Here is a 21,384-nt window from a genome sequence, read left to right on the forward strand (position 1 = left end):
AAAGATAGCACTATGTACAGTGTATCAGCCTGGGATGTTGGCTTGCCCTAAAGAGCTAAGACTTGGCATTGATAATCCCTTGAAAGCAGCCTTTCAGCAAGTTCCATTTTCTCATAGTTCATTTCACACATGCTTGAGAAAGTAGAAAAGCCAACAAGAGAAGGAGTGGCTCTATTCTGGAACAAGCCATACCCAATCTTCCACACCCTGCCCCAGTCCATACCCCATGTCTTGATCTCACAAACCAGCCCTGCTAATTCCTCAAGGACAGACCAACCCTCTTCTCATTTATTCATTTGTTCATATTCACCATGTGCTTGCTGTATCAAGGAGACAGACATTAAACAGGTCATCGTGGTTACATGAGGAGTTACACTTATCCTAAGCAACATGAGAGAGAAATGAAGGGTTCTCTGGAGACCCGGGGATAGTTAAAGACAGACACGGGAAAACAGAGAGTTAGTGGAGCAAACAGGGGTGGGATGCAGGCACTGGGAAAGCACCACTAAAGGAGACTGTGCACAAAGGCCACGCAATGGGTGATACTGAGACCTCAAAAAGACCAGTGAGGACACTAGGGGCAGACAGCAAGGGAGTACAAAAGATGAGATCAAGGACCAAGGCAGGCACCCGTGCCTGGGAGCCACATAAAATGATTTTTGTCGACATCCTAACAGCAGGCCATCACAGCGGAGCTTCAAGAAGAAAAGTGACAAGACCAAGCTTTCTCCATTGGATCATTTCAGTCTCCTGATCCTATTATCACCCACCTCTCTGTAAGCCAGGACAGTCAGACCTGCACTACAGTTGGGTGCTTAGAAAGCTTTCTCTCCCACCAGACTGGTGGCCTTTTAAGAGCAGGGACCGTGTCCTACCCATATCTGTAACTCTATCAAGCTTCCTTGCCCATCTTGGGATCAATCACAAACTCCCTGTACAGCTAGCAGAGCCTTGCCCTGTCAGTGCCTTGCCCACCGGCCCCAGGACTATCCTGAGTCATTGCTTTTATTCTCAGGCCATTCACCATGGTCCAGCCACACTGGCAGTGGCATTACTCCCTCAAGGCTTTGCAAGATGCCCAGCTAGGATAAGGTCCCTCCTAAGTATCCTGGATCTGGGACCCTGGCTAGGCATTTTCAGAGCAATGGACTCCTTTCCACCGAGGCACTTACCAGTATTTACATCACCACATGGATGCATTATTGACTCAGTATCTGTCTTCTCTCCTCAACTGTCACCTTGTGACTGCTTCACTCATCAGCATGACTCCAGTCTCCAGCATGATGACTCACATAGCTGGTATCTGATGACAAAATGAATGAGAAGGCATGAAACAGTGAACAAATGGGTGAACTCATGCATGGCCTCCATAGCCACACTGGCCAACCCAACAGCTAAGGCAGAACACCTCTCAATTAGCCTCTGTGAGCATCCTTACCAACACCTCTTTGCTGGCCTCACTGGCATGCTAACCAGGAGAAATTAGATTTCGCAAGGGCTTTATGCAAAAAAGAAAGAAAAAGAATGGAAAGTGGAAATGAGTAGAGGCCAGGAAGACATTTCTGGCAATCTCTGAGTAATTATTGTACTCATCCTTCCACCAAGCAAGAGGAGGGAAACTGGCGAACACCCATGCCAAGTCAATAGCTCCTTGTCAATGCCAATGTGCATAAGGCACTGGCTACACTCAAAAGCTCTCCAAGTCCAGAAGATATCAAAGTCTTTTGCAGGAACTAATAAGGCCAGACGCACTCCTGCAGATCAGTGCTTTTCAAACCGCCTCTGGTAGAGGGCCAGGCTTTCTTTTTCTTTTCAATCCATCATTGATCAATCTATTATACAACACAGAAATTACACACTTGAATACGGCAGCTATGTCAAATTGCTTTAAGTTTCTAAAGCCAGACCTGGCATGATAGTCTAGCTGCTAAAGTCCTCGCCTTGCACGTGCCGGGATCCCACATGGTCACTATTTCTAATCTTCACAGCCCCGCTTCCCATCCACCTCCCTGCTTGTGACCTGGGAAAGCAGTCAAGGGCAGCCCAAAACCTTGGGACCCTGCACCTGCATGGGAGACCGGAAAGGCCTCTTGGCACCTGGCTTCAGATCAGCTCAGTTCTGGCCATTGTGACCGCTTGGGTAGTGAATCAACAGACAGAAGATCACTCCTCTCTGTATATCTGACTTTGCAATAAAAATAAATCTTCAAAACAATTTTTCTAAAGACTTTCTCCTCATTTCTGTTCTCATCTCAGATACTTTGCAGACCGGGCCCATCGGCACACCACAGTAGCATTGACTCAGCTCAGTACTAATACCCCACTGCCCATTCCTTAGCCATGTCAAACACTGCTAACAGATTATCACACAATTTCCCATAGGGACCACATTTAGCTTTTCAAACCTTCTTATCCCAGTGTTAAAGGTCACCACCATGCAAGCAACCAGGGATACCATGGCAAAGGTACCATATTGACCATCTCTGTTGTACAAGCTCCATAGATGAGTGGCATGTTGTGTTTATGCCTGTGATATTTATGTCATATGTATGCCCATGCCTAAATAATTGTTTGCAGCCTAATGAAAACGATAGAGACAGGCCATCTCATCCACAGGAGCCTCTCCTGTTCAATCCTAGGCAGCCTGAAAAGTCTTTCATTAATACACACCAAGAAGGGCCAGCTTAGCCCACCGTGCCATGATACTCTGCTTCTATATAGCTCTCTGCCCATGCATCTGAGAAAGCAGCAGCAGATGGCACAGGTGCTTGGGCCCCTGACACCTGTGTGGGAAACCTGGGAGGGATTCCAGGCTCCTACCTTCAGCTTTACTCAATCCTGGCCATTTGTGGGGTAAAGCAGTGGATGGAAGATTTTTTGTACTCTTCCTCTCTCTCTTTGTCTCTCTCTATAATGCTAACTTTAAAATTAATAAAAATACAAAATATTTTTTAAAAAGCATATCAAAATAAGGTGCAACAATCTATATCAGACTCAGAAACTTCTGGCATCTTCCCCGATACACACACTAACGGGATCTTATCTGAGATTCTGCAGTTGCCGGCCCTTTCTCAGCTCGCTCTTCCAATTCTCCATTCCCACTGCTGACCAGCTTTGCTTTGACGTGGTCACAGGGGCTTGTACAGCGGATTGTTTCACTTCTCGTTACCTCTTTGTCAAAGCAATGAGAGTTTCTGGGCCTCCCACGCACCATCTTTTCCCAAGCAAGATTAAAAGCTCTTCTGTGCTAGCCAGCAAGTCGTGACCCGAGCTTCCCTGAAGAGGCCAAGGAAGAAGAATCCACAAGAGGAGAAGGATTGATCTGTTGTCTCTGTATCTCACACCCGAAGCTCGCTCTGCACAAACACACATCTCACTTTGAACGTTTTATCTCCATTGCACCTGTAAGTCCCCTCTGGAATGTTCTGGCAGCTTCCTCTTGGGTCCCCACAGGCTACAGAATCTGAGACTATCAGGACTTAAATCACAGAATCTGCCTAACCCAAAGCCTTCTTTCAACTGAGGAGAAGCAAGTGAGAATGGTCCCAGGAGTCACAAAACATGGGTGGGCCCTTGTAGCTCCCCACTGGATGGCCCCTAAAGGGCCAACTGACTTCTCGCAGGAGGCTTACAAAGAAAACAACAGATCCCTAACATGAGATGGTTGTGACTTGCTCCCAGAGCAAGCTGGGAATTAAAGGAGATGATGTAAGCCAAACACTTTGGAATCCAAACCCCACACAAATGTTGGGATCTCAGCCTTCTTCAAGCATTCCAGTAAACAGGAGGCAATCATCATAGCCATAAATTCCATATAGGGGTGGGTTATATTTTTGCCTGTGATAAGGAAATGCCTGAATGATTGTTTACAACTTAACGAAATTTTAGAAACAGGCCATCTCATCCATGGGGGCCCCTGCTGTTCATTCCTAGGCAGCTTGAAAAGTCTTTCATTAATATACACCAAGAGGGGTCGGCTTAGCTCACTATGCCGCGACACTCTCATCCCATAGGAGAACTAGTCCCCAGTGCTCCACTTCCCATACAGTTTCCTGCCCAGGCACCTGGGAAAGCAGCAGAAGACGGTACAGGAATCTGGGGCTAAAACTCTTTCCGAATGCCTTTTGACAAAGATTGGTTTGGCAACGTGGGAAGCAGAATGGTTCTGAGGAAAAGCAGTAGGAGGTCTTGTCTGATAATTGGTCCAAACAACAGACAGCCATCTGAACCGAGATGGGGTTGTGAAAGGGAAATGCAGGCAAGCACAGTTCAGAGTGAACTCACCAGGATTTTGGTGAGAAGTTGGACACAGGCAGACAAGGGAGGGGGACACAGGTTCAGGGCAATGTTTTTGACTTATTTAATGATTGGTACTGTCGCTCGATGGGCTACAAAACACCAGATGAGACCCAGGTAGACCACTGCAGATAACCAGCCTGTGGAAGTCAGTATCATTGAGACACACAAGAGCAGGTGTCAGATGGGTCATCAGAGTTCGGGGCATAAGTGCAGCCCAAGATATAAAACGTCAGGTATACGCATGGAGGTAGGAATTACAGTAATTGGCTAGGGTGAGATCTCTTGGGAAGAGAATACAGGATAAGAGAACGGGGTGCGGGGAGGCGGCCAGTACGATGGCACAGCGAGCTGATGCTCGGCCCGAGCAGCAGTTATCCCACAGGGTACCTGGTTTGTGCCCCAGCTGCCCTACTTTTGATCCAGCTCCCCAATAACAGCCTGGGAAAGCAGAGGAGTCACAGTGCTGGTGGCCATGAAGGGTGAATCTTCGGAGGAAGAGAGGAGGGACAGGGACTGAAGGAAAGCCAGACCACGTTCCCAATCAGTGAAGGAAGAAATGGCCAAGAGCACCGAGTGCCCACGAGGGTTCAGGTGGGGCTGCAAACAGCCCTGAGACCAGCACCAGGCGTCACCAGATCCCTTCAGGGTGCAGGCCAACTCCAAGTCCTATACAGGCATGAGATTTTCCTACTCTGTGCCCCCTCACATCCCAGGTTCAAGGGGGACCTCCCATTTTGGAGCAAACTAGTTCTCATTGAGTCCTCAAACTCCGCAGCTCATTCCACCTGCTGACTGTGGGCTGCAGCTAAGCCTCTGGCTTTCTGGGGACCCTGAACTAGCCTACAGGCTAACACAGCCCACAGCCAGGGAGCTGGCTTCGTCTAATTACAAAAAGCAAATGTGCCACACGCCTAGCAATAGCCACACACTATGTCCACATCAGACATCACAAATGGATCAGAATTCTCCGAGCATCACTCTGTCTACATCATCTACTATGCCTGGGTTGCCTATTCAGCTTAGAATCCTGGGTCCCTCACCCACCTCCATCTCCCACCTCCCTCTAGAGAAGCAGCAAGATTACAACAAAAAGACACATTCCAGTGCCAGCTCCTCCTTGCCCCCGGTTCCCGATCGCTGGCTGGTGGCAGTGTGCAGCCGGTCAGCCAGACTGCCACATCTGTTCGCAATATTGATGTGATTCACAGCGATTTGCTTTGGAAATCAAATCCCGGGGACTGTCGGCTTTATCTCAGAGGCAGACCTCCTCCGCTGACTCGGCACACAGTAGTCTTGTTTATTTGGCTTTTGCTGCTGGACCCCAACACGGACAGGAACTGCTTGGTGTGGCTGACACTTGAGGCCCCTCTGGGGGTTGATGTGGGAACATAATAAACTTCACAGAGAGCCGATGGCGGCGAAGGCTTCACTGCAGTCTGAGTGCTTTTATCTGGCCACTTATGACCATAGCGCTGCCCCATGTGGCCACTGAGCTGGTGAAAAGTCCATCCTTGACAGATGCACGGGGGGACACGGACCTTGGAGAGCAGGTCAGCAAAGGTGAAGTGCTGCTGTGGGGTACAGGAAGGGTGGGGGGGTGCCAGAGCACATGTGTCCAACAAGCAATCAGACAAGCACAGTGGACATACTTTTGGAAACTTCCAGAAGTAAGGGAAAGAACACAAAACTGTATAACAGGAAATTCTAAAAAGTCTTCATATTGCCCAGCACATAGAAATGTGAAATCCTCTAGTCTTGCCTTCACTTCCACGTTTAATCTCTCCTCTAGATGGTGCCCTTGAGGAGGCAATGTTACTGGGACATACAATACTTCCTATAATGACAAGTTGGTGAAAGGGCTTCAAGATCATGGCGGCGGGGGAGAGGGGGCAGAGGAGGAACGGCGCCGGTGAGGAAGGGTACTGAGGCACGGTGGAGTGAGTCCCCCATTGCAATGCTGGCATTCCAATCACAGAGCTAGTTGGAGTTCTGGCTGCTCCACCTCTCTAATCCAGCTCCCTGCTAATGTGCCTGGGAAAGCAACAAAGCATGAGTGGCCCAAGTGCCTGGGCTGCTGCACCCATGTGGGAAACCAGGACAGAGCTCCATCCAGGCTTTGGCCTGGTCCAGACCTGGCTACTGTGGCTATTTGGGGAGTGAACCAATGGGATAGATCTCTCTGTCACTCTTTCTAATTAATCAATTAATTAATTAATTTTAAAAATCCTCTCTCACTCCCAGAGCCGTCTACTTTACACCTTACTCCCCAGCTACGGCCCAGCAAGCTCGCGCAACAAGGTTCAGGATTTCCGGAGAAGAGGGGCCTGCGTGTGAGACTTGGGGAGACTCCATTCTCATAGATATTCACCAAGTTTCCCATAGCAGATCCCGGAGCCTCAGCCTGCTGAGAGCTAAAGAGGACGTGGGCTGTGAAGGTGCAGCGGGAACAAGCCAAAAGGACTTTTTTCACCACTTGCCAAAGTTCCACCCCTGGTTCTTTGTTCCTTTGTGCTAAACCATATCATCTACTGGAATGAAAAGAGCATGACTCAGGAAAACACAATTCCCCCGGCACGAGAGCATTCCCCGAATTGGAAGGTACACAGGCAGGCACCAGGGGGGCTTTCTCACTCGGCCCCTTTGACTCACACCACCCTTTCGGGAAGGTGTAATTAAAGCCCAGAAACATCCGTTTCTTAAGGAAGATCACACAGCAAATCGGAAACCAGCAGTTGAGCCCTCCTACTCCTGTGCACATGCTGCAGGATTTGTAAAGATTACATTCTCATCTAATTCCTGCATTCCTCGATTCTGCAGACTGAAGAAATTTCCCCCATCGGAAAGTACCTTTTAAACATGTCCTTTTGAGCGAGGGAAGGGGCAGAATTCTGGTGTAGCAGGCTAAGCGGCCACCTGTTTCACGTGCAAGACCTGGACGGAGTTCGGTGCTCCTGGCTTCAGCCTGGCCCAGCCCTGACTGCGACAGCCATCTCCCTGCCACTCCACCCACCTCTCTCTCTCTCTCTCTCTCTCTCTGCTTCTCAAATAAATAAATGCAGTCTCTAAAAATGTCTCATCTGGCACCAGCACCTACAGTGATCATCCCGTGCAGAACGGAATCATTAGAGTAGTAGACTTGGTGTGTCTATGGAACTTGCCGTGTTCCGCACCTGCCCAGACCCACAGGGACCCTGGCCACGTTGCTGTTCCCAGCCGTGTCCTCTGGGCATCTTGCTCCTTTGCCTTGGCGCGCCTGCCCCCTGGTGGCAACAAGCGTCACTGCAATGACATTCGTCGGCAGAAGACATTGTAAACACAGAAGTAAGAAGGTAACTTTTCAAGAAGGATGGAGGGAGCATGCATCCGTTCTAGAAAAGCAGGCCTCCTTGTGATAGGAAAAATCTTGGTCTCTCACATACAACACAAATGAGCTAGACTTTAGCCCATAACAGGTTCTAAACTGAGCACCAGAGCATCTAGGCTGAAAAATAGGTTGTGTAAGTGAGGGGTTCCTGGGACCTACAGGACAGAACTGAACATGTGGCCCAGTCATTAAGACACCTGCATCCCCTATCAGAGTGCCTGGGGTAGAGGACCTGCTCCTGCCCCCAACTCCAGTCTCCTGCTCATACACATCCAGGAAGGCAGCTGTGATGTTTCAAATAATCACGTTCCTGCTGCCCATGGAGGAGACCCCGACTGAATTCCTGTCTCCTGACTTGGGCCCCAGTCTGGCCCCAGATAAGGCAGGAATCTGTGGAGTGAACCAACAGATAGGACCTTTCTCTCATCAATATCTTTAATACATGTTTTTTTAAAGTTTTTATTTATTTACTTGCCATTGAAAGAGCAGAGAGAGGGCCTGGCGACGTGGCCTAGCGGCTAAAGTCCTCGCCTTGAAAGCCCCGGGATCCCATATGGGCGCCGGTTCTAATCCCGGCAGCTCCACTTCCCATCCAGCTCCCTGCTTGTGGCCTGGGAAAGCAGTTGAGGACGGCCCAATGCACTGGGACACTGCACCCGCGTGGGAGACCCGGAAGAGGTTCCTGGTTCCCAGCATCGGATTGGCGCGCATCGGCCCATTGCGGCTCACTTGGGGAGTGAATCATCGGACGGAAGATCTTCCTCTCTGTCTCTCCTCCTCTGTATATATCTGGCTGTAATAAAATGAATAAATCTTTAAAAAAAAAAAAAAAAAAAGAAAGAGCAGAGAGAGATACATTCCAACTATAGGCAATTGCTTAGATCTCCTTGTACCTAGGCAAGTATTACACTGCTGGGGAAAAAGCAACCAGTAGTTGGCAGGCATTCTGGGCCTGGTTAATTCCAAATCTCTGTAAACTATACCATGTGCCAGCATAGTTGCTAACTTTTTTTATAAAGATATGTGTGGAAGGTGGGGGATGCTGGGCCAAGACATGTCACCTGGGCTCCCAAGGCACACCACACCATTGTTTGATGCGGTGCATTGTAGGGGCTGGGCTGTAGATTGCCTGGGGAACTGGGTCTGGAGACGTTTTGGAGTGGGAGCAGCTGAGGACATATTTGACAGGGAATGTCAAAGAGTCCAGAGACCTGGATACTATACTCACAAGTAGGCAAGGGAACTGAGATGGGGTGTTTTAGAGGGAGGAAACTGGGGGATATGTGTGGGTCAAGCCAAGACATCCATCCACATGGAAGACCTGGGCTGGACTGAGTAGCACTGCCTGCTGCCTACCAAGATACATGAGAGCTGGGGCTGGTAGGGGACAGGGGAGGGAGGGCTAGAATACCTGACTGGACTAAATCTCAGTGCCTCAGTACCCATCCACAAATGTAGGGGCAGAAGGTGAGTCACTCAGCCCTGTGCCACAGCACCTACTGGAACACAAGAAAACCAGATCTGAGATAAGATTCTGTAGATTTGTGGGCTCAGGCTGGACCAAGTGGCAGCCACCACCAGCATGTATGTAGAATGAGTCTGGAGGGGCAGGTTTGGCTGAGTTGGTTGATGGGGTGCAGGACAGGCTGGGCTAGGCCAGAGCACAAGCCAGCATATGTAAAAACCAGGGCTGGGAGCAGGCCTGGTAGGGATTATTGTGGTCCCCTGACTAGGCTTGTTGCGGGCAGGGTGGGTTGGACTAGCCCACAGCACTGCTCAGTACAGGTGAGAAGGGTCTAGGAGCAGAATGACCAGACAACTACATCCGCTCGTCATCGAAACACCTGAATGCCAGGTAAGACCCTCCACCCCTTCTGCAGGGGGAGAAGTAACATCAACAACCCTAGAAAGCACCGACTCTGCCCTTCCAGAAGATGCGGGAAATGAAATGAGTGACATTGTGATAACAACACTAAAATGAAACAATTTTATTTCCCAAAAAGATGGACACTGTCAGTGGGATTGATTTTTTTTAAATCTTATTAAACTTTCCCTTTCACTGCTTCCTTGTATCTCTGGTTGAAATGGAGCCAGATGCAGGTTGCCATGGTGACAGCTGAATTTTTAAATAACAGGGCTCAGGAGCTCTGGCTGCTGGTTGCACTGCTGCTGCAGGCAGGAAATGATGGGGAGAGAGGGGCAGAAAAAACATGAGAAAAGGAAGAAAGCTGCCTAGCTCACGCCAGGACGCTCTAACTTCTCCAACTTGTTTTCCTTGCGTGAAAATGATGCCCCTGACTCGCAGATCCCAGCTTCCTCAACAGTAGGAGAGAAGGTGGGAGCCCAAATGCATTCAGATAAATCTTGCAAATGCACTTCTCCCTCCCCTCCCTGGCTTTCTCTGCTGACAGGCAGTTCATCCTATACCCACGTTTCTTCCCACTAGCCATGGCCACCGCCCACCCTAGTTTTAGACAGGACAGTGGAAATTCGACCCTAAAAGAAATGTCCAAAGGGCTACAGACCTGAGCGTCAAGAATCCACAAATTTTTCAACAAAAGAGGAATCTGAGGAATCTGAGCTTGAGTCCAGCCCATTCAGACAGCCCTAGCCACAAATGCCAGTTCTGCTCTCCTCTCTAGAACCATCTAAGATAACATAATGGAGAGATTTGGGAAGTGGTGAGTTCTCCTTGGCAATGTGTAATCAAACAGGCAAGGGCCAAAGAAGCTGGCCGAGATGTTTTCCATAGTTTCTGGCAACAGAGAAAGGCAGGGTCCCGCCAAAGGACACCCAGCAAAATCAGTGATGACAAGCAGCATGGCCCTCACCCAGCACCCTTCTACACTCCCAAGCAAGGACCAGGGAGCCCAGAGGCCAGGCTGGAGGAGGCCAGTCACCAGGAGCCCAGCAGTCCACCCTGACACCTAACTTGGGGGCTGACTCTGACCAGACAGGCTTGTCTCTGTTGCTTCTGCCTGGCGCTGTGGCAGTTCAGACGCACATTTATTCTCCATCCAGACGACAGCCAGCCTTTCTGGATTGGTCAGGGAACCACTTCTAGAAGTTAACTAGTAATTATAATATGGTCAAGCATCCTTTTTATTTTTTTTAATTCTTTTTTTTTTAAAAGATTTATTCATTTTATTACAGCCAGATACACAGAGGAGGAGAGACAGAGAGGAAGATCTTCCATCCGATGATTCACTCCCCAAGTGAGCCGCAACAGGCCGATGCGCGCCAATCCGATGCCGGGAGCCTGGAACCTCTTCCGGGTCTCCCACGCGGATGCAGGGTCCCAGTGCATTGGGCCGTCCTCAACTGCTTTCCCAGGCCACAAGCAGGGAGCTGGATGGGAAGTGGAGCTGCCGGGATTAGAACCGGCGCCCATATGGGATCCCGGGGCTTTCAAGGCGAGGACTTTAGCCGCTAGGCCACGCCGCCGGGCCCTGTTTTTTTTAGTTCTTCAAGATTTATTTTATCTTTATTGGAGAGGCAGATTTACAGAGAGAAGAAGAGACAGAAAGATCTTCCATCCACTGGTCACTCACCAGATGGCCACATTGGCCAGAGTTGAGCCAATCCGAAGCCAGGAGTTTCTTCTGGATCTCCCAGGCAAGTGCAGGGTCCCAAGGCTTTAAGCCATCCTCCACTGCTTTCCGAGGCCATAAGCAGAGAGCTAAATGGGAAGTGGAGCAGCCATATGGAATCCTGGCATTTTTTCAAGGGGAGGATTAGCCAATTCAGTGATTGTGTCAGCTTCATGGATGAGCACCCTTTACCCAAAAATGTTCCACAAACTGAGGCTTTTCAAGAGCTGACTTGATGCCATCCATGGAAGACTCCATACCCAATCTTGTGTGAAAGGTGCAAGTCAAGTATATCCAGTGAAAAGTGAGCAAGTCTGGCAGTTTCCTTATCTTGACGTGTGGAGCCTGGCAGCTCCTCTCTCCCAGTTCTTCACACAGATTATGGGAAATTAGGAGCCATTGTGCTGTGGGCCACTGCAACCTATTCCTCCTGCAAACTGTGTTTGAGTACATATTACCCAACCTCCCCAACAGCCCTCCCTCCTCTCTTCCCAGCTCCTCGTGATCACTAGCCTAAGCTCCGATGCACTTAGCTCCCACATGCAGGAGAGAAAACACGCAATTTTCCTTTCTGTCTACGACTTACAAGACAATGTAATGACCCCTGGTTCTATCCATTTTACTGCAAAGGTTGGCATTTCATTCTTCAGGGCTCAATAATATTCCAAATATGTTAATAACATTTTTTTTCGTTCACCTTGATTGCTTCTGCATCTTGCCTATAATGAGCAGCACGTCTTTGAACTTCACCAGAGACAAGAGTCTTGCTAGCTAGCAAGCCCAACTTCTTATTCTACCCTGGACAATTCATAAATTCTATGGCCTCTATTGCTGTGAAATCTGGCTCCTCACTTCCCCCAGCCAGTCATTCTAACACTACCCTCTGGCTCTCATATCGTACCACTTACTTCCTTCCACTCTCATGGCCAGTCCGAGTCTTTCTAGGCTAATGATTCTCGAGCTTGAACAGGCCCCATTTCAGCTCTATAAAAACATGGCCTCTCTCCACAAACATGTCAGCTTCTACACCTGCCACCTACTGCCTGACTCACACTTTCTTCCCCAGTTCCTTTTTTTTTTTAATTCTTTTATTTGATAATCTTTACATAGTTGACTAGGGTATTAAGGGTCCAGGGCTACAGGAAAGTGGGTAAGACCATTGTTTCCACACTCACATTATTTTTTTTTCTGTATCCGAGGTAAGGGAAGAGATAAAGGGAAAAACCCCACCCAGCCTCCCACCCACCCCAGGTCCCTGATGTGGGGCATGCTCTGAGGGTACTGCTCAAGCAGTTTCCACAGTTCAACAGTTCTGAATTACTGCCAATCTCGCCGCTCCAAGCATGATGCAATCGCTTCAGAATCCACTGGCTGACATAATCTCTTCATGGTTGGGGTTCTGAGATCAGCACTTCAGTTGGAGGGATCCCCAAAAAAACTTCGTCTGAGGTGATCCCAGACCTGACTCTTGTGTGTGCAAGCCAGTACAGGGTCCGGCACAGTCTGTCACCCAATCAGTTCATGCATATGCTAGTGGTTGGAATTGCTGCACCAGTTCTGTTTCCAGCCCTGTCTTCCACATGAACCAATGGGTGTTGCAGTCCAGCCCGATCATGCCCACTTCATACTCGGCCCTCACACAAACCAGTGGGAGCTGCAGCCAAGTTGGAGAAACTCTCCATTTCTTCCACAGTTTCAATCCCCAGAGGAGAGAATCAGAGTGAGTAAACTTACTCCGGTTTGGATAGAGCTCTTCAGAGTGGCAGCCCTTGGATCCATATCCAAGATTTTGTAGCTGGTAAAAAGGCTGGGCCACATGATGCGAGTATGAGCTACCCCTCAGAAGGAGATCACAGGAGTGGCGCACAATCCATTGCCCACCAACAGATGTCAACTCACAAGCCAACTCAGAAAACACTAGCTTCCTTAAAGACTGTGTTAAGAGGAGTTTACAGGCTCCACCAAACTCAGGGGAATAACATTAATTAGTAGGCATATAAACAGGAAGCTTCTGTTGGCAAGTCAGTTACTTGCCTATCACATATTGGGTCACATGATCTGACAAGGACAAGTGATATCATTGCCTTCCTCATTCTGAATTTCCTTCTTCTCTTCATGAGCGTTAAGATTACATTTGCTGGGCCTACGGTAGCCTAGCAGCTAAAGTCCTTGCCTCGCACATGCCAGGATCCCATACGGGTGCTGGTTCTAATCCCAGCAGTGCCGCTTTCCATCCAGCTTCCTGACTGTGGCCTGGGAAAGCAGTCAAGGATGGCCCAAAGCCTTGGGGCCCTGTGCCTGTATTGGAGACCCAGAGGAGGCTCCAGGCTCCTAGCTTCAGATTGGCTCAGCTCACACACTTGGGGAGTGAATCAGCAGACAGAAGATCTTTCTCTCTGTCTCTCCACCTCTCTGTATATCTAACTTTCCAATAAAAATAAAAAACATCATTTTTTAAAAAGATTACATTTGCTTTATTAAGCAGGTGGATCACAATAGCTTCACACTGAACCTCAGCTATTCGAAAGCGTATTTAGTATTTTTGCCAAACATATTGCATCTTATCTAATATTGCCCAAAACTGCAGATTATTTAGATCTTTGTGATAGGAATGCTATCTTTTTCTATACTGTTTGATCAATTGCTCAGATTCTGTCCAAAGGTATCTGTCCATCAAAAGCAGGTTAAATGGTTAACTATTCAGGATTGAGAAAAAAAAAAGTGCAGGTGATTTGTTTCCATTGAACTGCTTTGCATCATTTGGGGGAACAAATGCTCAACTGTTTCAAGAAGTTATCTCAGACTACCAAATATACCTGTTTGCTTCCACTGTGATCACAATGAGGACAACCAGAGGTACTTACTCCAGTTCACAGAGGCAGCTCGCTCCCTAAAACAGCAGCTGTGATTCAGCGACAACTCTCCTGGATGGTGGCTGCTTTCGTAGGTTACTTCTAATCCTTCCAAAAACTGGGAGAGGAAGGCTTCATTGTTTTGTTTTTTTGTTTTTTGTGTTTTTTTGACAGATGAAACAACTAAGAAATAGAGTTCCATCAGAGGAAGGGGCATTTAGCCTATGATTAAGACGCCCACATCCTGTCCATATCGGGGTACCATGGGTTCAACGCCTAGCCTGGGCTCCTGACTCCAGCTTCCTGCTGATGCACTCTGGGAGGTAACTGTGATGGCCTGAGGAGCTGGGCTCCTGTCATCCTCCCAAGAGGCCAGGGTTGTGTTCCCAGGCCCCAGCTTCAGCCCAGCCAATCGTGACCATCAGAGTAGACCAAGCAATGGGAGCTGATCTTCTCTCTCCCTCAAATGAAGTTTTTGTAAATGTTTTTTTTTCTTTTTAAAAAGTGAATCGTATTCAACGATCACCCATTGGACATCTACCTGCCCTAAATTCTGTGTGCCTTCCTCTGTGTCTCAGTGCTTCCATGAGCACACCTCTTGGAACAGAGATTTGCTGTGAGTGGTTTGATGGTGGCCATTGGGGATTCACACATATGAGATTATTTCCAAAAGTTTATGGCAAACAAAAAGAAAAGTTTGGGAGCAGACATTGTGTATAGCAGTGAAGACACTGCCTAGAATGCCTGCATTGAAGTCCCAGCTCCACTTCAGAATCCAGTTGCCTGCCAGTGTGCACCCAGGGAGGCAGCAAGTGATGGCTCTGGTGCCTGGGTACAGGTATTGGGTTCTGGGACCAGCCTCCTGATGCTGACCTGATTCAGCTCAGAGCTGAGGAGTGAACCAACAGGTGGAAGATCTCCCTCTCTCTCTCTCTCTGCTTCACAAATAAATTGTAAAATAAGTTTACTTTGGTGCAGAAAGATTTTGAAATTGATGTAAAAAAGGCTTGTTTCTAAGTTCATGCAAATGAATAAAAAACTGCATGTATTTCAAAAATATTTTGCAAATATTTATTTTTAAAGATTTATTGTTTATTTAAAAGGCAGTTACAGAGGGAGACAGAGAAAGAGAGAGAGATCTTCCATCTACTGGTTAACGCCCCAAAATGCTGCAACAGCCAGAGCTGAGCCAAAGCCTCAGGAGCCCAGAGCCTCATCCAGGTCTCCTGCTAGGCTGGCACAAGTCTAAGCACTTGGATCTTCTTTCCCAAGCACACTAACAGGGAGCTAGATCTGAAGCCGAGTAGTCAGGACTCAAATCATTGCTCAAATGGGATGCTGGCAGCTTAACCCACTGTACCTCAATGCTGGCCCTAAACTGATCTCAGAATTCCATTCTTCCAAAACTTTGTGCAGTACTCTGATACAGTTGCCCGAGGGTTACATTTTTTGAAAGCACAGCTTACATTATTCTTTCAGATGTATTTGTCTTTACTGGAAAAGCAGATTTTATAAAGAGAAGAGACAGAAATATTTTCCATCCACTGGTTCACTTTCTAAATGGCCACAATAGCCAGAACTGAGCTGATCTGAAACCAGGAGCCAGAAACCTCTTCCAGATCCTCTATGTGAGTGCAGGGTCCCAAAGCTTTGGGCCATCCTCCACTGCTTCCCCAGGCCATAAGCAGAGAGCTGGATGGGAAGTGGAGCAGCCAAGACACAAACTGGTGCTCATATGGGATGCCAGCACTTGCAGACAGAGCAATAGCCAGTTGAGTCAATGCACCAGCCCCCACTTCTATGAAATTCTAAAAACTGTGAGCGATAACCATTTGACAGAGTGGTTAAGATGTCCTGAGGGAGGCCCATAACCAATTCTGAACTGTCTGGTTCAAGTCCCAGATCCTTTGTTGCTGATCCAGTTTCCTGTTAAATGCACACACTGGAAGGCAACACATGATGGTTCGAGTACTGCATGTGTCCCTACCACTGACATGAAAGACCCAGGTTGAGTTCCTAGCTCCCGGCCCAGCCCCAGCTGCTCTGGGTATTTGGAGAGTGAATGAGCAGATGGAAGAGGGATCTCTCTCTCTCTCCCTTTTAAATAAAGTGAAAATAATTTTTTTAATTATGATAAATTATAAAAATTATAAAATGAAAAATTACTTTGTAATATTACTCAGCTATTAAAAGAATAATATTGATCTATTTAATAAGAACTAAGCAAAAATCTATACATAGTTAGGTACATTTACTCTGATCCTACTTTGTAAATAACTATGTAGTTAGTAAGTGGAGGCTTATAGGAGACTTTGTGTTTCCATTCTTAATGCTTCCTTTTTGTATTTGTACACTTGTATATTATCTTTGTAATTAAAAATTGGAGGGTCCAATGCAATGGCTCAATTAGCTAATCCTCTCCTTACAAGTACCAGGACCCATATGGGCACCGGTTCATGTCCCAGCTGTTCCACTTCCCTTCCAGCTCCCTGCTTGTGGCCTGGGAAAGCGGCAGAGGATGACCCAAAGCCTTGGGACCCTGCACCCACATGGGCGATCCAGAGGAGGCTCCTGGTTCAGATTAGCTCAGCTCTGGCTATTCATGGGCATTTGGGGGATGAACCAGAGGATGAGTGATTTTTCTGTCTCTCCTAAAATTTCAATAATTAAATATTTTTCAAAATAAAGGAAAATTGCATGTTGAAAATCACTGACTGCCCTTTGAAGTAAATTATTCTATTGCTCCTGAATTTAATCCTCTGTGCCTCTGACAGCGTGGACCAGCTCCAACAGCAGAAAATACGTTGTCTTACATAAGCTCTGAAGTAGAACAGGACTTGAGTTGGACAATTCAATGGTTTGTTGACATCAGAATACATCTTTGCTTTCTCCCACACTCAACATGAGACCCTGTGCCCACACATCACTGCCCGCCTGACACAGCTGAGGTCATCACAAGCTGCTATCACAACACCCAATAGAAAAAGTGGCAGCTATTTCTTCCCACATGACTCTTTGGCAGCAAGAAAAATCTATTCCAAAAATACCCCCAGCAGACTTCTCCCAGCTAACAGTCAAAACACCCCATGTCCTTGCTAATCTAACCTCTGGGGCAGGCAGAGCTCCTCAAGTCAGAATCAGTCAAATGGTTGGCTCTCGGGGCCAGGGAGCTGGGACTCCTCCGTGCATCCTGGCTTGCCTATCTGAGCACTGTCGGGATTCCATTAGCAAGGAGAAAGAGTGGGGAATGTGCGACCGTGGTATGACACTTTTCTAAAGCAATTACGACACCTGCTCTCATCTAGACATTCTGAGCATCCCTCCCCTTGCCCCTGTATCCTCCAGAGCACTTGGTTTCTGAAGCAAGCTGTACCAGCCCATGGACCATTTGATATTAAAATGTCAGCTAACCATGCTCCTGGATGTGTTATTGTTACTTATGCTGACAGTGATATTCACAAAAGCCTCTGGGGTAGACAGTGGGAAATGTCACCGCAAAGATGATTGAAATACACTGATGAAAATCTGCTTTCCCAGAGAGCCAAAGCCATGGGCCAGTGAATTTCAGAAACTGCAAATTCTGAAAGCAAGTAAGCAAGCAGGCAAGGGGGTTTTGGTGGTGGTAATACACGGTTCCATTTTGCAGGATGAATAGTGTTTGACAGGAAGGATTAGGCGCGATAGATTTTAGAGGAGGCTTGGAGAAACAGGAAAACCTGTACTAGATGTTTTAACATATAACTTCCTAAAAGTAGGCCTTGGCAGGGATGGAGCCTATCACCTCAGACACTGGTTTAGATACCCAACATTCTACATTTGAACGCTTGAATTCAATTCCAGGCTCAATTCCGGGTTCCAGATTCCTGCTAATGCACACCCCGGGAGGTACCAGTGATGGCTCAAACATTTGTGATCCAGCCATCCACATGGGAGACCTGCAGTGAGTTCCTGCATCCTGGCTTCAGTCTGGCCCTGTTCAACTCATTAAAGACATTTGGAGAATGAAATAGCACAGTAAGAATTAGTTTCTCTCTCTCTCTCTCTGGGTGTGTCTGTTACTCAGATGAATAAGTAAAACAATAGTAATAATGATGATGACAACAATATACTTCAACATTCTCTGGCATTTCTCTGACAAAACTGGAAAAGGATGACATTGTGCACAGTTCAGCCACTGGCTGCTTGGAAGTTCATTAAAACAGAGTTTTGGGGCCCGGCAGCGTGGCCTAGTGACTAAAGTCCTCGCCTTGAACGCCCCGGGATCCCATATGGGCACAGGTTCTAATCCCGGCAGCTCCACTTCCCATCCAGCTCCCTGCTTGTGGCCTGGGAAAGCAGTTGAGGACAGCCCAATGCACTGGGACCCTGCACCTGCTGGGAGACCTAGAAGAAGTTCCTGGTTCCCGGCTTCAGATCAGCACGCATCGGCCGTTGCAGCTCACTTGGGGAGTGAATCATCGGATGGAAGATCTTCCTCTCTGTCTCTCCTCCTCTCTGTATATCCGGCTTTGCAATAATAATAAATCTTTAAAAAAAAAAAAAAAAAAAAAAAAACAGAGTTTTGGGCCTGGCACAACAGCCTAGTGGCTAAAAGTCTTCACCTTGCACAAACAAGGATCCCATATGAGCACTGATATTAAACCCAGCGGCCCCGCTTCCCTTCCAGCTCTCTGCTTGTAGCCTGGGAAAGCAGTCGAGGATGGCCCAAAACCTTGGGACCCTGCACTTGCATGGGAGACCGAGAAGAAGCTCCTGGCTCCTGGCTTACGATCGGCACAGCTCTGGCTGTTGTGGCCAATTGGGAAGTGAATCAGCAGATGGAAGGTCTTCCTCTCTGTCTCTCCTCTTTCTCTCTGTATATCTGCCTTTCCAATAAAATAAAATAAATCTTTTAAAAAGAAAACAGAGTTGGGCCCGGCAGCGTGGCCTAGCAGCTAAAGTCCTCGCCTTGAACGCCCTGGGATCCCATATGGGCACTGGTTCTAGTCCCGGCAGCTCCACTTCCCATCCAGCTCCCTGCTTGTGGCCTGGGAAAGCAGTCGAGGACGGCCCAATGCATTGGGACCCTGCACCCGTGTGGGAGACCCGGAAGAGGTTCCAGGTTCCCGGCTTCGGATCGGCACGCACCAGCCCGTTGCGGCTCACTTGGGGAGTGAATCATTGGATGGAAGATCTTCCTCTCTGTCTCTCCTCCTCTCTGTATATCTGACTTTGTAATAAAATAAATAAATCTTAAAAAAAAAAAAAAAAAAGAAAAGAAAACAGAGTTTCCAAGGTTGAAAACAAGAGGGGTCTTGGAGGTGGAATTATTGATTGTTTTAGCAGACAAGATGCCCAGATATGGAGTGAGATTTTTCCCCAGGCCCAAATCTGGGCCTGGTATTCACCCTTGTCTTTTTATCTTCCCCTATTCACCACCACTGCAGGGAAAGAAATATTTACTCTCTTAGTATTAGGGGCCAGAATTGCCAAGTCCTCTGGGGCCAGCATCGTGGTGCATATCAAGCCAATGCCTGCAAAACCAACATCTCGTGTCGGCATCAGTTCGTGTCCCAGCTGTTCTACTTTCAATCCAGCAGCCTACTAATGGCCTGAGGAAAGCAGCAGGGGGTGGCCCAGATGTCTGCACCCCCGCCACCCATGTGTGGGAGACCTGGAAGAAACTCCAGGCTCCTGGTTTTAGCTTAGCCCATCCCTGGCAGTTGAGGCCATGTAGGGAATGAACCAGCAAGTGAAAAGATTTCTCTTTCTTTCTCTAATTCTGACTTTCAAATAAATAAATAATAAAAATCTTGGGGGAAAAAAGATAGACTAAGGAGTGAGATTGGGGGAGGGGGACAAGCATGCACGTATTTGACGTTCTGAGTGTTTTACTGCAGGAACTGAAGGGGGTCATAGGCGAGAGAAAGGACACCTGAAGGCAAGTCCAGAGGCTTTTATGCCATTTCAACAAGCCAGGAGGACTCCACAGAGAAATACCCCACAAGACAAAGCTGGTTGTGGGCCTCCAGGGTGGTCGGTCAGTTGCAGAAAAAGGTCAATCCTTGGGGGAAGCTGGTAGCAGGGAAGGACCATCGAGGCAAGACTGGGTTCTGCAGACCCATGTCATTGCGACTTCCCCCACTCCTCATGACCACGAAATTCGCCCAGGAGAGGGGATTTGTAAAAGTCCTTCTCAGAAAATGGGGGCTCCAGAAGGCTTTCTCCTGCATCTCTTGAACTACAAATGCCTTCAGCATTTACCTTGAGGCAGTTACCTTGAGGTAATACACCCTGTCTCCCCAAGCAATCCAGCCCCTAAACCACCACTGGCCTTGATTGATTTGTGTTCCATGCTGAGATTTTCCATTGGCCCTTGCTAAAATACTCTCTGCTCCTCCCTGTGCTGCCTAATACCCCCAAAGATTAAGCTGCAGGGGTACCTGGATGGGCTCTTAGCCAACGTACTTCTAATTGGGTATTGCACTGGCAGAGCAAAGGGCAGGGATGAAGAGAACTTGCACAGTGAGTCTGGGGCAAGTTCCCTCCCTCTGCAGTCTCCAGCACTGTATCCCACTGACAAAGATCTTGGCTGGAATAAAGCAGCCCTCGACACAGTCCTGTCTACTTCTGCCCTGCCAGTCACATGCCCCCTCACCTGAACCTGGGGCTTAGGAGTTGTAATGGAGCCCTGCTACTGCTGATCTAGGGTTCTGCACCCTGCCTAGTGGTTTTCCCTACATTCTACCCACACCTCATACATAGTTTCCTTTATGAAACTCTGCTTGAGTTATCCTAATGTGAGGGTGCCATCTGTTTCCTGCTGACACACCACTTTAATCTGCTTTCCTTTGGGTGGAATGTTTGCACTTGGTATTTCTGCATTCCCACCTACAGCATCGCTGCTGTGCAGTGTCAAAGACCTCCCCAGCTCAAGTTGCACACAGCCAGGTTATGCTCAGTCTTCCTCCAACAAAGACCTTGGACCAGGCCCAGCATTCTGGTGCAGTGAGTTAAGCTGCTGCCAGTGGCATGGGCATCCCATATTAGAGGGCGAGCTTGAATCCTGGCTGCTCCATTTTTGATCCAGCTCTGCAAATGTGCCTAGAAAAGCAGCTAAAGTTGGCCCTGCTGCCACATGAGAGACTGGGATGGAATTTTCGGTTACTGGCTTTGGCCTCCCCTAGCCCTAGCTGGTGTCACCACTTTGGGAGTGAACCAGCCAGTGGAAGATCTTTGTCTCCTTGTCTCTCCATCTTTGTTACTTTGTCTTTCAAATAAATAAAATAAATGCTCCTTT

The 21,384-nt window shown here is 48.0% G+C and overlaps 1 long non-coding RNA gene across 1 annotated transcript in view; it reads right to left on the reverse strand.

Moving 5' to 3' along the window:
- LOC131482603 (uncharacterized) overlaps positions 1-21,384 on the reverse strand; it is a 114,213-nt gene that overhangs the window by 68,813 nt on the left and 24,016 nt on the right. The window contains exon 2 of the long non-coding RNA XR_009247150.1: positions 1,173-1,303. This is a non-coding gene — a long non-coding RNA (uncharacterized LOC131482603). The remainder of the gene's footprint in view (positions 1-1,172; positions 1,304-21,384) is intronic.

Source organism: Ochotona princeps, chromosome 19, assembly GCF_030435755.1.
Source record: "Ochotona princeps isolate mOchPri1 chromosome 19, mOchPri1.hap1, whole genome shotgun sequence".
In the NCBI taxonomy this organism is placed as follows: domain Eukaryota; kingdom Metazoa; phylum Chordata; class Mammalia; order Lagomorpha; family Ochotonidae; genus Ochotona; species Ochotona princeps.